At 33.3% G+C, this 13,766-nt stretch overlaps 1 protein-coding gene across 2 annotated transcripts in view; it reads left to right on the top strand.

Moving 5' to 3' along the window:
- PBX3 (PBX homeobox 3) overlaps positions 1 to 13,766 on the top strand; it is a 293,498-nt gene that overhangs the window by 78,855 nt on the left and 200,877 nt on the right. The gene's annotated exons all lie outside the window — the stretch shown is intronic.

The following is a 13,766-nucleotide window of genomic DNA, read 5'->3' on the forward strand; positions in this document are numbered from 1 at the left end:
CCCTAATTGATTCTCTGTCTCACTCTCCACAATAGCTTTTCTAAACTTTCTCATCTCTCCTAAATCCTCCTATTGAGATTCTCCTGTCTTCACTGTCTTAACCAAGGTCTTGCCTCATAGGGAAAAAATTGAGACTATTCACCAAGAGTTTTCTTTTCTCTTCTCTTCTCACATCAGACATCTTTGTCCACTCCTTTATCCTTCACTCCATCCTCTGATGAAGAGATGATGCCTTTCCTTGCCAAACACTCTGCCCTCCATTCCTAGATGGACCCTTGATCTTTGTAGAAAATGACTTCCCAACTGTAAAATATCTCCCTACCTCTGGGGATGTTTCAAGGATCAAATAAGATAATATAAATGATTGTAAAGCAAAGTGCTTAGTACATAGTAAGTGCTTTAAAAATGTTTTTGCCCTGTTCTGCATTCTTTTTCATCTCCTTATTCCTCAATCTTTCCCATATTTAAAAAATGTTCATTTAATCCCTTCATCTGAAATAACTTTTGTCATATGTTTCTCCTCTCCTATGTGATTAAGATCTTGAGAAAGTAAGCTCTTGAGAAAACTGTCTACATTTAATGCCTCCACTTTCTTTCTCACTGTCATCTAAATCCTCTGCAATCTAGCTTCTGACTTTGGCATTCATCTTAAAATGCTCTCTCCAAAATGACCAATTTTCTTTTAATTGCTAAGTTAAAAAAAAATCCTTATTCTCGACCATGCTGCAATTGTTTGGCATTGTTGATCACCTCTTATCTACTTTCTTCTTTCTAGATATCCATGACAAAGCTCTCTCCTGGTTCTCTTCCCATCCTTCTGAACTGTTACTTCTCAGTTTTCTGTGCTGATTTTTCTAATCTGTATCATGCCCACTAAACTTGTGTGTCCCTCAAGGCAACTCCTCCTGAGCCCTCTATCACCATATCGTCTAACTTGGTGATCTCATAAATTCCCATGAGTTCAATGATCATTTCTATGTAGTTGATTCCCAGCTCTATTTTTCTAGTTTTAGTCTGTCTGCTCAGCTATAGTCATCTGTGTTCAACTACCTCTTATACATCTTGAACTCTATATCCTGTAGATATTTTTGATCAGTATATACATAATTAAATTTATCTCTCCCCCCCTCCAAAAAAAATCCTCTTTCAGGCTTTCTTATTATTGTTAAGGGCACTACCACTCTCCCAATCACCAGCTTACAAACTTGTATTCATCTCTGATAACTCACTTAATCACCCAATATATCCAATCCATTGATAAATCTTTTTGTTTTTATCTTTGTATACATCCTCTTCACTCCATTGATACAGCCACCATACTAGATTAGGCTTCTATTACCTTTTGCCTAGACTACTGTATTAGCCTTCTAACTTGTTTCTCTGTGTTAAGTTTTTCCTTACCACAATCCATCCTCCACTTATTTGCCAAAGTGATTTTTACCTTCCTGCTCAGTGAGCTCTGATGGCTCCCTTATATCTGACATTTAAAACTCTTCATGACTTTTCCCCTCTCTTCTTTTCTAGTATTCTTACATTTTACCCCTTCCCACATACGCTATACTAAATCCAGCTACACTGGATTATATATTTGGAGTGCTCTGCCCCTTAGTTTTCGTGGCTTCCTTTATAAAAAGCAACTTAAATCCTACTTTCTGTAGGAGGCTTTTCTAGATCTACTTTCCTCATTTACTTTTTCTTTCTCCCCAAGCTATTAATGATTTCTTTTTTCAGATTATCTTCAACTACTCGGTTTATATGTTGTATGTAAAAAGTGATTTACATGTAATTTCCTTAAAGAGATTGTATATTTCTTGAGGGCAGGGATAATTTCCTTCCCCTTTCTTTATATCTATCTATCTGAAATGTTAAATATATTTTTATGTCTATATATCATCAATACATGGCTAAGAGTGATAACATCAGATGGTGGGAGTAATCAAGGATTGAGGTTTGGGAAGGTGTAATTCATAGCATATAGTTAAGAAATTAATAAATGCTTGTTGACTGTTGAAATAAAAAAAAAAACTAACTCTTAAGTGTTCTCCTTTATACTTTCTTTTTATGAAACCAGGACATTGTTAGGTATCGTATTCCACCACCATGTTTATTGATAGCACTGTATTTAATGAGATTTAGAGGCTTTTAAATTGGGTCTTTAAAGATATTTGAATGAAATATGTTGAAAAAATATTGTCGGGGGGGCACTTAGTTGGCATAGTAGATAGAGCACCAGCCCTGAAGCCTGAGGACCTGAGTTCAAATCTGGCCTCAGACACTTAACACTTCCTGGTTTTGTGACCCTGGGCAAGTCATTTAACCCAACTGCCTCAGCAAAACATATATATTTTGTCTGTAATTCATAATCCTTTAATCTCCTTGATTATAGTATTATTCACACAACTTATTAAGATTTAACTTGATGAAAATTGCTTTCCATCTCCAAGAAGAGAACTCTTGAGTGCAAATTGAAGTATAATTTCTCACTTTCTTTATTTTTCTTGTTTTTGTGTGTGAGACATGGCTAATAAGGAAATATGTTTTACAAGAAAAAAATCTTATTAAGTTTTACAAAACTTTCTCTATATCATCTTTACGATATATGACAATATATTTGTTATTACCTCCATTAATAAAGAAACAGACTCAGAGGCTTATATGTATGTTTGTATTTGTGTGTGTGTGTGTGTACACACTAAGATTCAAGCCCAGGTTTTTCAATTCCAAGTCCATTTTTTCTTTCCATAATACTATGCTTTCTGTCTCATGAGTCAAGAGTGCAAAAAGGCAATAATAAGATGGTCTTTTAAAAGTAGGTTAATATTCTATCTCTTCCTTTTTCTTCTCTACACCTCTCTGGCTATTTGAATATTTCTTAGTTTTAAGGAGAAAGTAAAGGGTAATTTGTTCAAGGCCACAAAAGTCAATCAGAATTCAAGCCTGTGACCTTTAGTAACTTGTCTGAGGGCTTATATCTGCTTAGTGAAAGAGTTAAAATCAGAACTTAAATCTACTAATGTTAAGCCTAGCATTTTTCCTAGTGTATTACAGTACTTCCATTTATGGCATATTTACTAATAGGTAACGAGTTAGCTTTAGAGAAGACACTGAGAAGAGGGTAAATTTTCCTGTCCTCTCCTTTCCTTTCCAATTCCTTCTTTTTCTCTCTCTGCTCTATAGCCTCAGGATAACATATAAAGGCTTCTTTAGTGCCCCTGCTCCAAATTTTGGTACCATAAGTAACTAATAAAATACAACTGGGAATGCTCAACCAGTAGTTCCTGGGTAACTTTAGCAGTGAATATTAGTATTCTTGGTTGGTAAGGCTAATAGGAAATGATAGTAGAAAGTGAACAACATAGTTTGAGGAACAAAATTTCAGGAAACACGATTTAAAGAAATAATTAAATTTAATGGGAATACATTGATAAACTTGATTGTAGTTTTTTTTTTTTTTAAAGGATTGGATCACAGATCCTAGCTTTTAAGCTTTTATAATTTGCCATTCTTCCTTTGTTTTTCCTCAAAATGTAATAATAGTAGGTCTTTTCTGCTAATGTTGAAATTAACTATATCTTGTATACTCATTAGAGCATGGTATAACAATCATAAAAATGTATAAAACTAACTATCAAGTATTTGGGAATACTCGTGGGGAACAGAGTAGAAACAATCAATAGAAATAGAAACTAGAATGAATGGAATGATTGAAGCTAAACCAAATCAATTGAAAATAGTAATGATAATAACTTACATTAGAGCACTTTAGATTTTAATGTGCTTTCTCATAACAATCCAGAGTACTAATTAATGCAGATATTACTACCTCCATTTTTTAAAGTGAGGAAACAAATTCAGAGAAGTAAAGGGACTTTCCCACAGTCACATAGTTAATAAGTGACAGAGACAGAATCTGAAATCCATTCTTCTGATTCCATATCTGTTGTCTATTCTATTATATACTGCTTCTCAAACACCGCCCCTCTCCCCCCTCCTATCCCAGCCATATACACAGGACTTAGAGTGCTTCGTGCTTCATAAATGATTGTTAACTAGACTTTGAATTTTGTCAGTTAAGTTTTTCTCACGGAAGTAGAAAATATGATCTAAAGTATAGGAAACCATGAATACAATAAGAAATTGGGGATAAATTTTAGTGTTCATAATTAAAAATCTTAATGTGATGTGGGACACAACTAGACTTTTTTGAAATAAAATTTATTATTTGAAGACAGTAATTATTATATGCAACATTAGATTGAAGGCTGGAGGCCTGGAGGTTAGAATAAGGAAGACCAAGATAGGTATTAATAAAGGCATGCACTGGGGCTATTGACTTAAGTGGTGATAACTAAATTTAAGAGGAAAGAAGGAGAAAAGTAAAAGTTTATTGAAATATTTATGGATACTAGTGAGGATAGTGGTCCTATTTGTTGGGATGGGGGTAAATAAGAGTGGATTGGGGAATGGAGATAGTGAACTCTTTTTGACTTGTTTAGTTTTATACAGTTCAATATCCAAGTAAAATTGTCTTAAACATAGTAACAAATATAAAACGATTGGAGGGAAAGTAAGAGGTTGGGAGAGGTGAGGTAGAAGTGATGGCAAATGTCCTCCTCCAGCATAATTTGCAAAACTGTGTCTTCAGTGAACTGTATGCATATGGAATTTAAATAATTCATCCTCTGACATGTAAGTGAACCATTTATGCTTATTCTATTTTGAAGCATCAGCTCAAATTACCTAGTGTAGGACACATTAACAGTGATCTGTCAATCTTTCATCAACTACTGCTTATGATGATCATATTGAAGTGGTTGAGAGCACTTCCAGGAATAGGCCATACTGATCTCTCCTTGAATGCTAGTATCAACTAATCAACAATGGAATTTAGAAAAAATGATTTTCATATTTACTCCAGAGCAGCCCATGGGAAAGTCACAGAGTGATAGAGCTACACAATATATGACTATAGCATATCAGCATTACTAGCATTTTAAATGTCCCATAGAAATATTTCCACAAATGGAGAAGACTTTGGAATAAATTTTTCAACATTAAGACTTAATTTGATATATTTGGGAACTTCAGATTTTTTATATTAGATTTTCCTGGCAACACTGCAAATACATTTCTATATGTTCAAAGAGTGATGTAAAAGAAGACTGAATTTGAAGTTAGAGGATCTGGGTCTGAATTCTAGTTCTGCCACCAGCCAGAACTAGATTGTGGACAAATCAGTTCACCTTTTGTGCCTATTCTATAAAATGAGATTCTCAGATTAGATCTGTAATATCTAATTTATAGCTTCAGATTGTATAATTTTTCTACTCTCTGCAAATAGGGAAGCCTTAATTTTTCATAAATCATTAGTTCTTGAAGGATATGCCATGATATTTAACTAGTTATCTCCCCTTACTCTCTATCCTTATTTGTATGATATTATCTCTGAACTCTTCCACCTTATTCTGCTATGAAGAGAAAAAGTTTGAATATCACAAATATAAAGATTGAATCTCAAAGGAGGAGTGTTTCTGTTATTTAGTTTTCTGCTGTACTCTTAGATTGTATTTTTTTTAGTAGTTATTAAGTCCTCATTTGTATTCACCAAAAGATTCTACACTCTTGTTAATGCCAAAGCTCAATATATATTTATTTTTCTGTTTTGCTTGAAATTTGTTGTTGTTTTTATCTAGTCTCCTAATGTACAGACAGCTATGTGGCATATTAGATAGAACACTGAACCTGATGTAAGGAAGACTCATTTTCTTGAGTTCAAATGTGGCTTCTGTTACTTAATAGCTGCGTGACCCTGGAGAAGTCACTTTAACCTTGTTTGTCTCAATTTCTTCATCTGTAAAATGAACTAAAAATATTATTTTCAGAGAAAAAAATAACAGATTACTCTTTGCCAGGAAAACCCCAAATGGGGACATGACTGAAATGACTCAACAGCAAACCTCCTGATGTACTTCATAGGTTCAAATTTGGGTTTGTAAGTCATAAAATCTGGCATAAATATCAATACCTCATGAAACAAAACATTTTTTGTACTTCATAGTTATCTATCTTGATTTTGTGTTTTAAACTTTTGGTCATAAGCAAAACTTTTTTTAGTGGAATATTTTACCTATAAATTGTGTGTGTGTGTGTGTGTGTTTGTATATAGGAACTAGAAAAATAGGCTTTCAGTGATTATTGTACTTTTGAATGTCTTATAGTTTTCATAGGATTTAGAGCTGGATTATGCCATTCAGTCCCTTATTTATAGAACCAAAACAAGGGTGATGATTTTCACCAGGTAGACAAGTAGTAGGACTAGTATTCAACCCCAGTTATGTATGTATATATTATTCATTATCCTAGATCTGAATGCTTTTATAGTTTTTTTTTTTAATTTTGGTTTTTGTCTAAGGACAGATAGCCAAAGTTTTGTAACAATATCTGGATATCAAAAAGATAGTATATAAATATAGGTAAATAAGTGAAAAGGGGAACCAATAATAGAAAATTTCATTTGTGAAAACTCAACTTTTTATTTTTCTTTCTTTTTTTTTAAATAATCTTTTTCATTTCTAACAGCTGTTGTAACACTTGTCCTTATGATTATTTAGGTAAAACCAACTTGTTAACCTCTATGTGTGTGCAAATTCAGTACCTCCTAGTTGCTATATTTTGTCTTGGATATACAGAGATAGGTACTATAGAAATGCATGGCTGGATATTTATGTACCATAAGTGTTGCAACAAAACATTTATAACAACTCTGCTTTATATCCTCCTTTGTGTTTCATCCCTAGAGTGTTGTCTTCCCCCAGTTTGTTCGGTGACAGAGAAGACAGGAAAAGAGTGAAATCTCTTGAGTATAGCTCCACTGTTGTACGACTTGTTTTGTCTCAGATTTGCAGCTCTTGTAGTACATACAAACCAGATTTCTGTTTGAGATTTTGTTTGGTGGGCAGTACTCTGTTGACTATAAGCAGAACTGCTACATGAAAAGGAGATGTGAATCAGTAGAGGTTATACCTATTTAATCAGTGTTAAGTTACTGATTATATCAAATTCAGGTGCAACTTGATTTTGACTTTGCTAATGAACTAGTTATTTCTATAGAAAAAGTGGAATTTCCACAAAAAACTTCATCTCTAATATGTCTGGAAAACTGTCCAGAAAAATTCTACCAAAAAGTGAAGTTGCTCTCTTAGTATTCTGAATGTTGAAGCACACTTGCAGGAGTATGTTTGTTATAGTAGAGTAGTTCACTGGAATAAATGCAAGTCATTGGTACGTTATTTCTACAGTAAAACAATCAAAATATGTAGGATCATTTCAATAATGTAGTATGGTTTTATACAAGCATTGAACTTTGTTTAAAAAGATATGGCTCAGAATCTAACTTTTCCATTTACAAGTCACTTCTTTCTGGTCCTCAAAATGAGACTTTTGGAGTAGATGATAATTATTCTCTTTAAAAATTCTAGGCCCCCTATACTTCAAATGTATTTATTTATGTATAAAAACAAAAATCTGGTTTGAAGTTATTGATTAATTCATATTAGAACATATTTTGTTCTAAAATTTATTTAGCAAATATTTTTGTTGGAGGAAATATCAAATTGAAATAAGATTTGGTCTTTGCCCTTATAGAGCTTATAACAGAGCAGTAAGATAGAATATATACCTGGATAGCTATAATTCAAGATAAAGCATGAAAAGTGCATTAGAGAGGTACAAAACAAAGTGCTTTGTAATATTTGAGGATGTAGAAGTGGTAACTTTATTGAAGGAGTTGGAATAGAAAATAAGAATTTCTTTTATGGGCCAAAAAAAAGAACAATCAATGGCTGAGTACAAGCTCATCAAATCTAAAGACCTCTTTTGTCTTTTATTATTGCCAATGAAACAATAATTTTTTTTCTTATTGTTTGTTCATTTACCACTTTTAGATGCCTCTGAAGTTACTAATCTTACTCTACTTATATTGATCAAAATAACAAATTAGGGTGTCATGGTTTCCAAGACAGAAAGTTACTTTAAAGAAGTTTAACTTCTGCTGGGTCTACATTCCTAGGCAATCTTATTGAAATCAAACATCAATTCATTTGACAACTTTACTCAGTTATAGGCAACAGTGGCCATACTGTGGCCTGAAGACACAGTGAATCTATTCTGGCTGTGACACCCAATTTTATTGTAAAACATATTCATGTTGACATCATATCAGTTTTCAGAAATATTACATGCATTAAATAATTCATTCCTTTAAATTCAGCTTTTCTCTGTCTTTCAGCAAGGAAAAATTTATATAGAGTAGACTAAGAGTTTTGCATTTAATGTCAATCAAAGAAACAAAGGTACTAGTAGAATTGTTTAATTGTAGCGCTTAGAATGTGTATAATCAGTCCCAAGACACCAGGATAAAAGTTAGAAACCTATATGGCAATCTTTAGTGAAAAGGAACTTAAGAGAAAACATGAAACAATTTGGTAACATCTGGTCAAATTGGCATATACCATAAAGTGCAGTACTGACTTAGGGAAAGCATATTGGTTTCCATGATGTTTTTACACGTGTCTTTCTTAATTGTAGTTCTTTTCCTCCATCTCCCCAACACACACACACACACACACAACTCATATCACATAATTATTATTTGGCTGGAATGATGGTTACTTTGATTGCATTGTTCTCTTGGCTGCCCTTTTCTACTGACCTACTTTTCCTCCCCCTCCCCCACCCCCCTTTTCCATATATTAGAACTTAAGCTTTTTTATTTTTATTTCATTTTATTTTTGCATTGAGAATTCTTAATACAATGTGTTACAAATCTTCTGGTTCTGGAAAAATAAAAGAAGTCTTTCTTGTGCGCAGTAATGTTTCATTCAAAATTCATCTATTGCATTTTGACAGCCTTTTCTGGCCTGTGTACTAAATTTTATTGTGGATTGGGAAAAGATTCTTAGTTTTCTTAGGGAAAAAGAAATTTTACCTTTTCAGTTTTCTCTTTTTTACTTAATTTATAGAAGAAAGTAGCTTTTAGTATTCAGTATCCTAATCCTAAAATGTAAAGGTTCCCTCCTCCCCCCACTCTTAACAGCTTATAAGGATTCCTTCTGAATTTTCAGGCCTAAAATATGGTTCTTAGCCATTTCATATCAGTGAATATAGGCAATCCTTTCCTTACGCATATTCACAATCCTAGTTAGTGAATTACCAAGCTGTTTTCTTGTTTGCTTGTACAGTTTTGAGATTGTCCATTGGGTATCTCATAAAATTATCCCTCATGCTGGATGATGTGGATTTCTTGCTTTCCTAAATATATGCATGTGATAGTTTAAATATGACTATGAAAATTTCAGGAAGATCATGAAAGTAAAGATAATAAGATAACTGAAAATTTAGTAGTACAGGATTTCTTAAAGCTATGTGTGTACATGGCATCTATATATATCTATGTCTGTCTATCTATATGTTTTTAGCCTACATTTTTTTAGGGCAGTATTATTATGTGTGACATGCAGAGAATTTGAAGAAGGCATTTTCAGTCCTCTTCATTTTCTAAATATTGTAGGAAGAACAAGATTGGAATATTAAGAGAAAATTGCAAACATACTCTGACTTTCCCGCGGGTAGATGCCCATTATCTTTATCTTTATTTATTAATAAAAGACGGAATGCCTTGGAAAACAAAAGGTTTTAATGGCCAGTGCTTGGTATCCTTGACAACAGTCCCGAAAGAATATTACATTAGGGCACCAGAGAACTTTTAAAAATAAGTAATGGAATTCCGTCTCTGTTATGCTTTTAGTAGTCATTTCGGCCATGGTGCAGCGAGGTCATAAGCTGAGCTCAGTGAAGGGAGCCAGAACATGAAATGATGCTGAGAGAACGTCTGGGAGATGAGAGGTACAGAATTACAAGCGAAAGTGCAGGCCTGCTGAGGCAATTACAGCTTAATGGGGTCATTTGGAAGGCAATTGCCAGGGGTTAATGTAGTATGGAGAGATGAGGTGAGATTGAAGTGAAATTTGGGGCTGGAAATGTGTTAAGATGAAAGATCAGAGAGCAGTGAATTCTGCAGTGGGGAAGGTTTATAACATGCAAAGATTTGAGAAAATGTAAAAAAAAAAGGTAGCCAGATGTTTCTGAAAATATTTATAAAATAAAAATAAATCATAACCAACCCTTGACAAAAAAATAATTAGTACATTTATGGAGTGAACCTTAGAAGAGATTTTCAGTTAGAAAACATACTCATTGTAGTTTTTAAAAGGTGAGTCCATTTTTAAAAGAAGAGTTTGGGTTCATGGTTTAAAATATTTTGCATTTTTTTGCATTTTTATTTCAAGACCATACTTATGAATATATATATTCTACTGTGAATATTATAGTTATCAGAATACCATATTAAAATTGTGTCTCTATTTTTAAACAAAAAACCAAGAAACAGCCCTCGATATATATATTTTGATATTTTTGTGATAGATTCATCACATTATCTTTTCAGGCATTAAAATAATACCATATAGAATGTCAAAATATTACCAGAATGTAAGCTAGCATTCTTTGAGTGGGTATTTTGGTTCTGAAAAGTATGCTTAAATATTACAGGTGTTTAAATTAAAAATGTCAAACCATGAAGGCATAATGGAAGTAATCATTTTTACATAGTTTTAAGCTGTACAGAATTTGAAAAAGCTTTGCATACCAGACTATTGTGAATGAGTAGAGTTCATAAGAATTCAAAGGACAAAAGAGATCATTATGCTTTGTTACCTCAGCTAGTTCATTACCTTAATTGCTAAACGTAATCCAGCCTTGGAAGAAAACTCTGGGGCTTTAAGAAGATCAACACGGGCACCTTATGGCATAGAAAATGGAAACCCCTTCCTGTACCATTGCCACTCCAGGAACACTAAACCTTGATCAAAGGCTGAACTTTTCTTAAGGTCGGCCATGTGAAAATCCCCTGGAGCAGTACCATTCGCTGAACCGTAATGAAGTTTAGTAGGTTCAGCACCATTTCTCTGTGACTGTGACCGTCCTGGATCACTGGCTAGCAATAGCACATTATCAGCCTTTCAGATAGGTGAAGTTTGAACATAGTTATGTTTAGTAGCATAATATGCTTGGTGTTTTTTTTTTCTTTTGTGCATTAGATAGTTCCTTATATATTACAGAAACTGAGCAAGCAGCTTTTGTTTTAATACTGACTGCTTCAAGTCTGAAAGTGGAGCATTAAGATTTCAATCAGATATTATACCACTTTTGAAAGATTTATTTATTACCTTTCCTTTATCTTTATTTAAAACTGAGCAGTATTTGATAGAAAGCTCTGAACTTATGTAATCTGACATTATTGTTAAATGATTTGTGGTTTTGGGGACTAAACATTAGAGGAAAAGAACTTGGGTTCAGATCATAGCTCTGGTACTTCTTCCTCCCTTTTAATATCTCTAAGCTACAATGTTCTTTGGGGACATAGACAAGATGATTTTAAGATCCCTTCTATTTTAAAATCGAATTCTGTAATTTTCAAGACTGGTAATAATGCCTATTTTTAGAATTTTAGAGTCAAATGAGACTTTAGAGACCATCAAGTGTGAAGCCATCTTTAATAATGGATTCAAAGGGTTGAAATGACCTCCTTGGGATTACCAAGAAAGTGTTTCAGAGAAGGGATTTGAAGGAGGGTATTGTGACTTCAGCCAGAGATCTTTACACAATAATGTGATTTCTATAGCTTTGCCAAAATATTTATTTTTACCTAGGTAGTGTTATAGTCAATTATATGATAATATTCCTCTTATGATTATATGTGTGTGTGTGTGTGTGTGTGTGTGTGTGTGTGTGTGTGTGTGTATAGGTGCATGCATTAAACTAAAAAAAAAAATACACTACAAACGTACAGACATACAATATGACCTTTAAAAGTATGGTTGAGTTGCATTCGTTTTATGACCATCAAAGCAACTCTGTACTGTTGTAAGGTAGAAAAATCAATGATGCAATCTTTTGCCTTTTGCCTCGTGCAATCCGTAATTGAAATGGAAAATCAAATGAACGGCCAACAGATAATTGTTTTATCAATATTCCCTGCCTGTGCTACAAGGGTCAGCATAGAATGATCATGAGCCAGGGATATGATGAGGACAAAATGTGAAATTGAACAGCAAGGAGGCAATAAATCAGCCTTGACAAGCAAGAGTGACCAGCATGTAGCTGTTGTAGGCAGCTTTTCTAGGACAGTTTTTGTCTCAGGTGTCTGCACCGTTTTTTAAAAAAGTGAGAATATAATATTTAAAGTACTTCCATTAATAATAAAATAGTGACTACATCTGGGTTTAAGATATCATCAAAAAGAACACATTGCATTGGAAAGTCCAGTGCATTTTGGAATATACATGATATAAGTTATGTTAGAAGAAGAATGATTTATATAGTGCACATTATTTTATGATTTTTAAGTTTAAAAAACAAATGAATTGCTTTATTTTGCTATAGTTTTACAGCTAGAGGACTATTATGTATAATTAAAAGGATTTAGAAATCTTGTAATTACAAATTTAAAATGAAACATGGTATGGTAGAAAAAGGGTCTAGACTTTGAAGTCAGGAGACTGGAATTTGATCCTGGCTCCAACATTTATTAGCTGTTTGACCTTGGGCTAGTCCCTTTTATTCTTTGAATCCATGCCCTCATCCATAAGAATAGGGATAATAATAATTGAACTATGTATTGGACAGGGTTATTATAAGGAATATGCTTTTTTAAAATCTTAAAGGACTATAGAAATCAGTGTTATTACTGAAACCTAGTACTTAATAATGATGCTTATTTGCTTTAGTGCTTTAATATACCCTTATAATGTTAAGAGAACTAAAGAACCACTCATCTCCCCCCAAATACATTGTATGGACCGTCTGTAGTTAATTAACAGTAGTCATGGTTAAGTTGAATCTGGATTAGTAACAATTTGTATTATTGGAGCAGATACTACCTACATTGATAAGATCAAAGAGTCACCGAAATATTTAAGATTTTAAAAGTATTTTTCTTATGATAACTCTCTAAGGTTATTTTTATTTCACAGTTGAAAAAACAAAGGACACTAAGGAGTCAGGTGATATAGGATCATAGGATTTATAGCTGAAAAGGACTTAAATATTCATCTAGTCTGACCCTTTTATATTGAGGGAAATGAGTCTTCAATAGGTAAAGTTATGTGCCAGTGACACTGGCCAGTATCACATAGCTTCTGCCTATTAGACAAAGAGGAAAACCCTAGACCTGACTCCACATCCATCTATAGCTCAGGCTGCTTTCCTATAAATTTGTAAAATAAGTCAAATCTTCATGAAATCCCATTAGAAAAAATAATATGGTTTGAAGGTATTTATCTGAGGAAGGGGACACTCAAAAATACTTGAGATACCCAAGTAAAATTGTTTTATTTTCCTGTCATTTAGGGTGTGTGTGTGTGTGTGTGTGTGTGTGTGTGTGTGTGTGTGTGTGTGTGTGAGTGAGAGAGAGAGAATATGAGAATGGGGGGGCAGTATGTCTAGATAACTCTCAAGAGACATTGGGATTTCACATTCTCTTATGCTAATAACTGAGCTGTATGACTTGTCAAGTTATTTCATCTTTTTTGACTTTGTTTCTTCATCTGCAAAGAAAGATGATCACCATAGAATTATAATGTTAGTTAAAAGGGACTTTGGATTATTTAGTCTCACTCTATTACTTCATGGAAGAGGAACTTTCAGAA

This window comes from Antechinus flavipes, chromosome 2 (genome assembly GCF_016432865.1).
Source record: "Antechinus flavipes isolate AdamAnt ecotype Samford, QLD, Australia chromosome 2, AdamAnt_v2, whole genome shotgun sequence".
Taxonomy (NCBI): domain Eukaryota; kingdom Metazoa; phylum Chordata; class Mammalia; order Dasyuromorphia; family Dasyuridae; genus Antechinus; species Antechinus flavipes.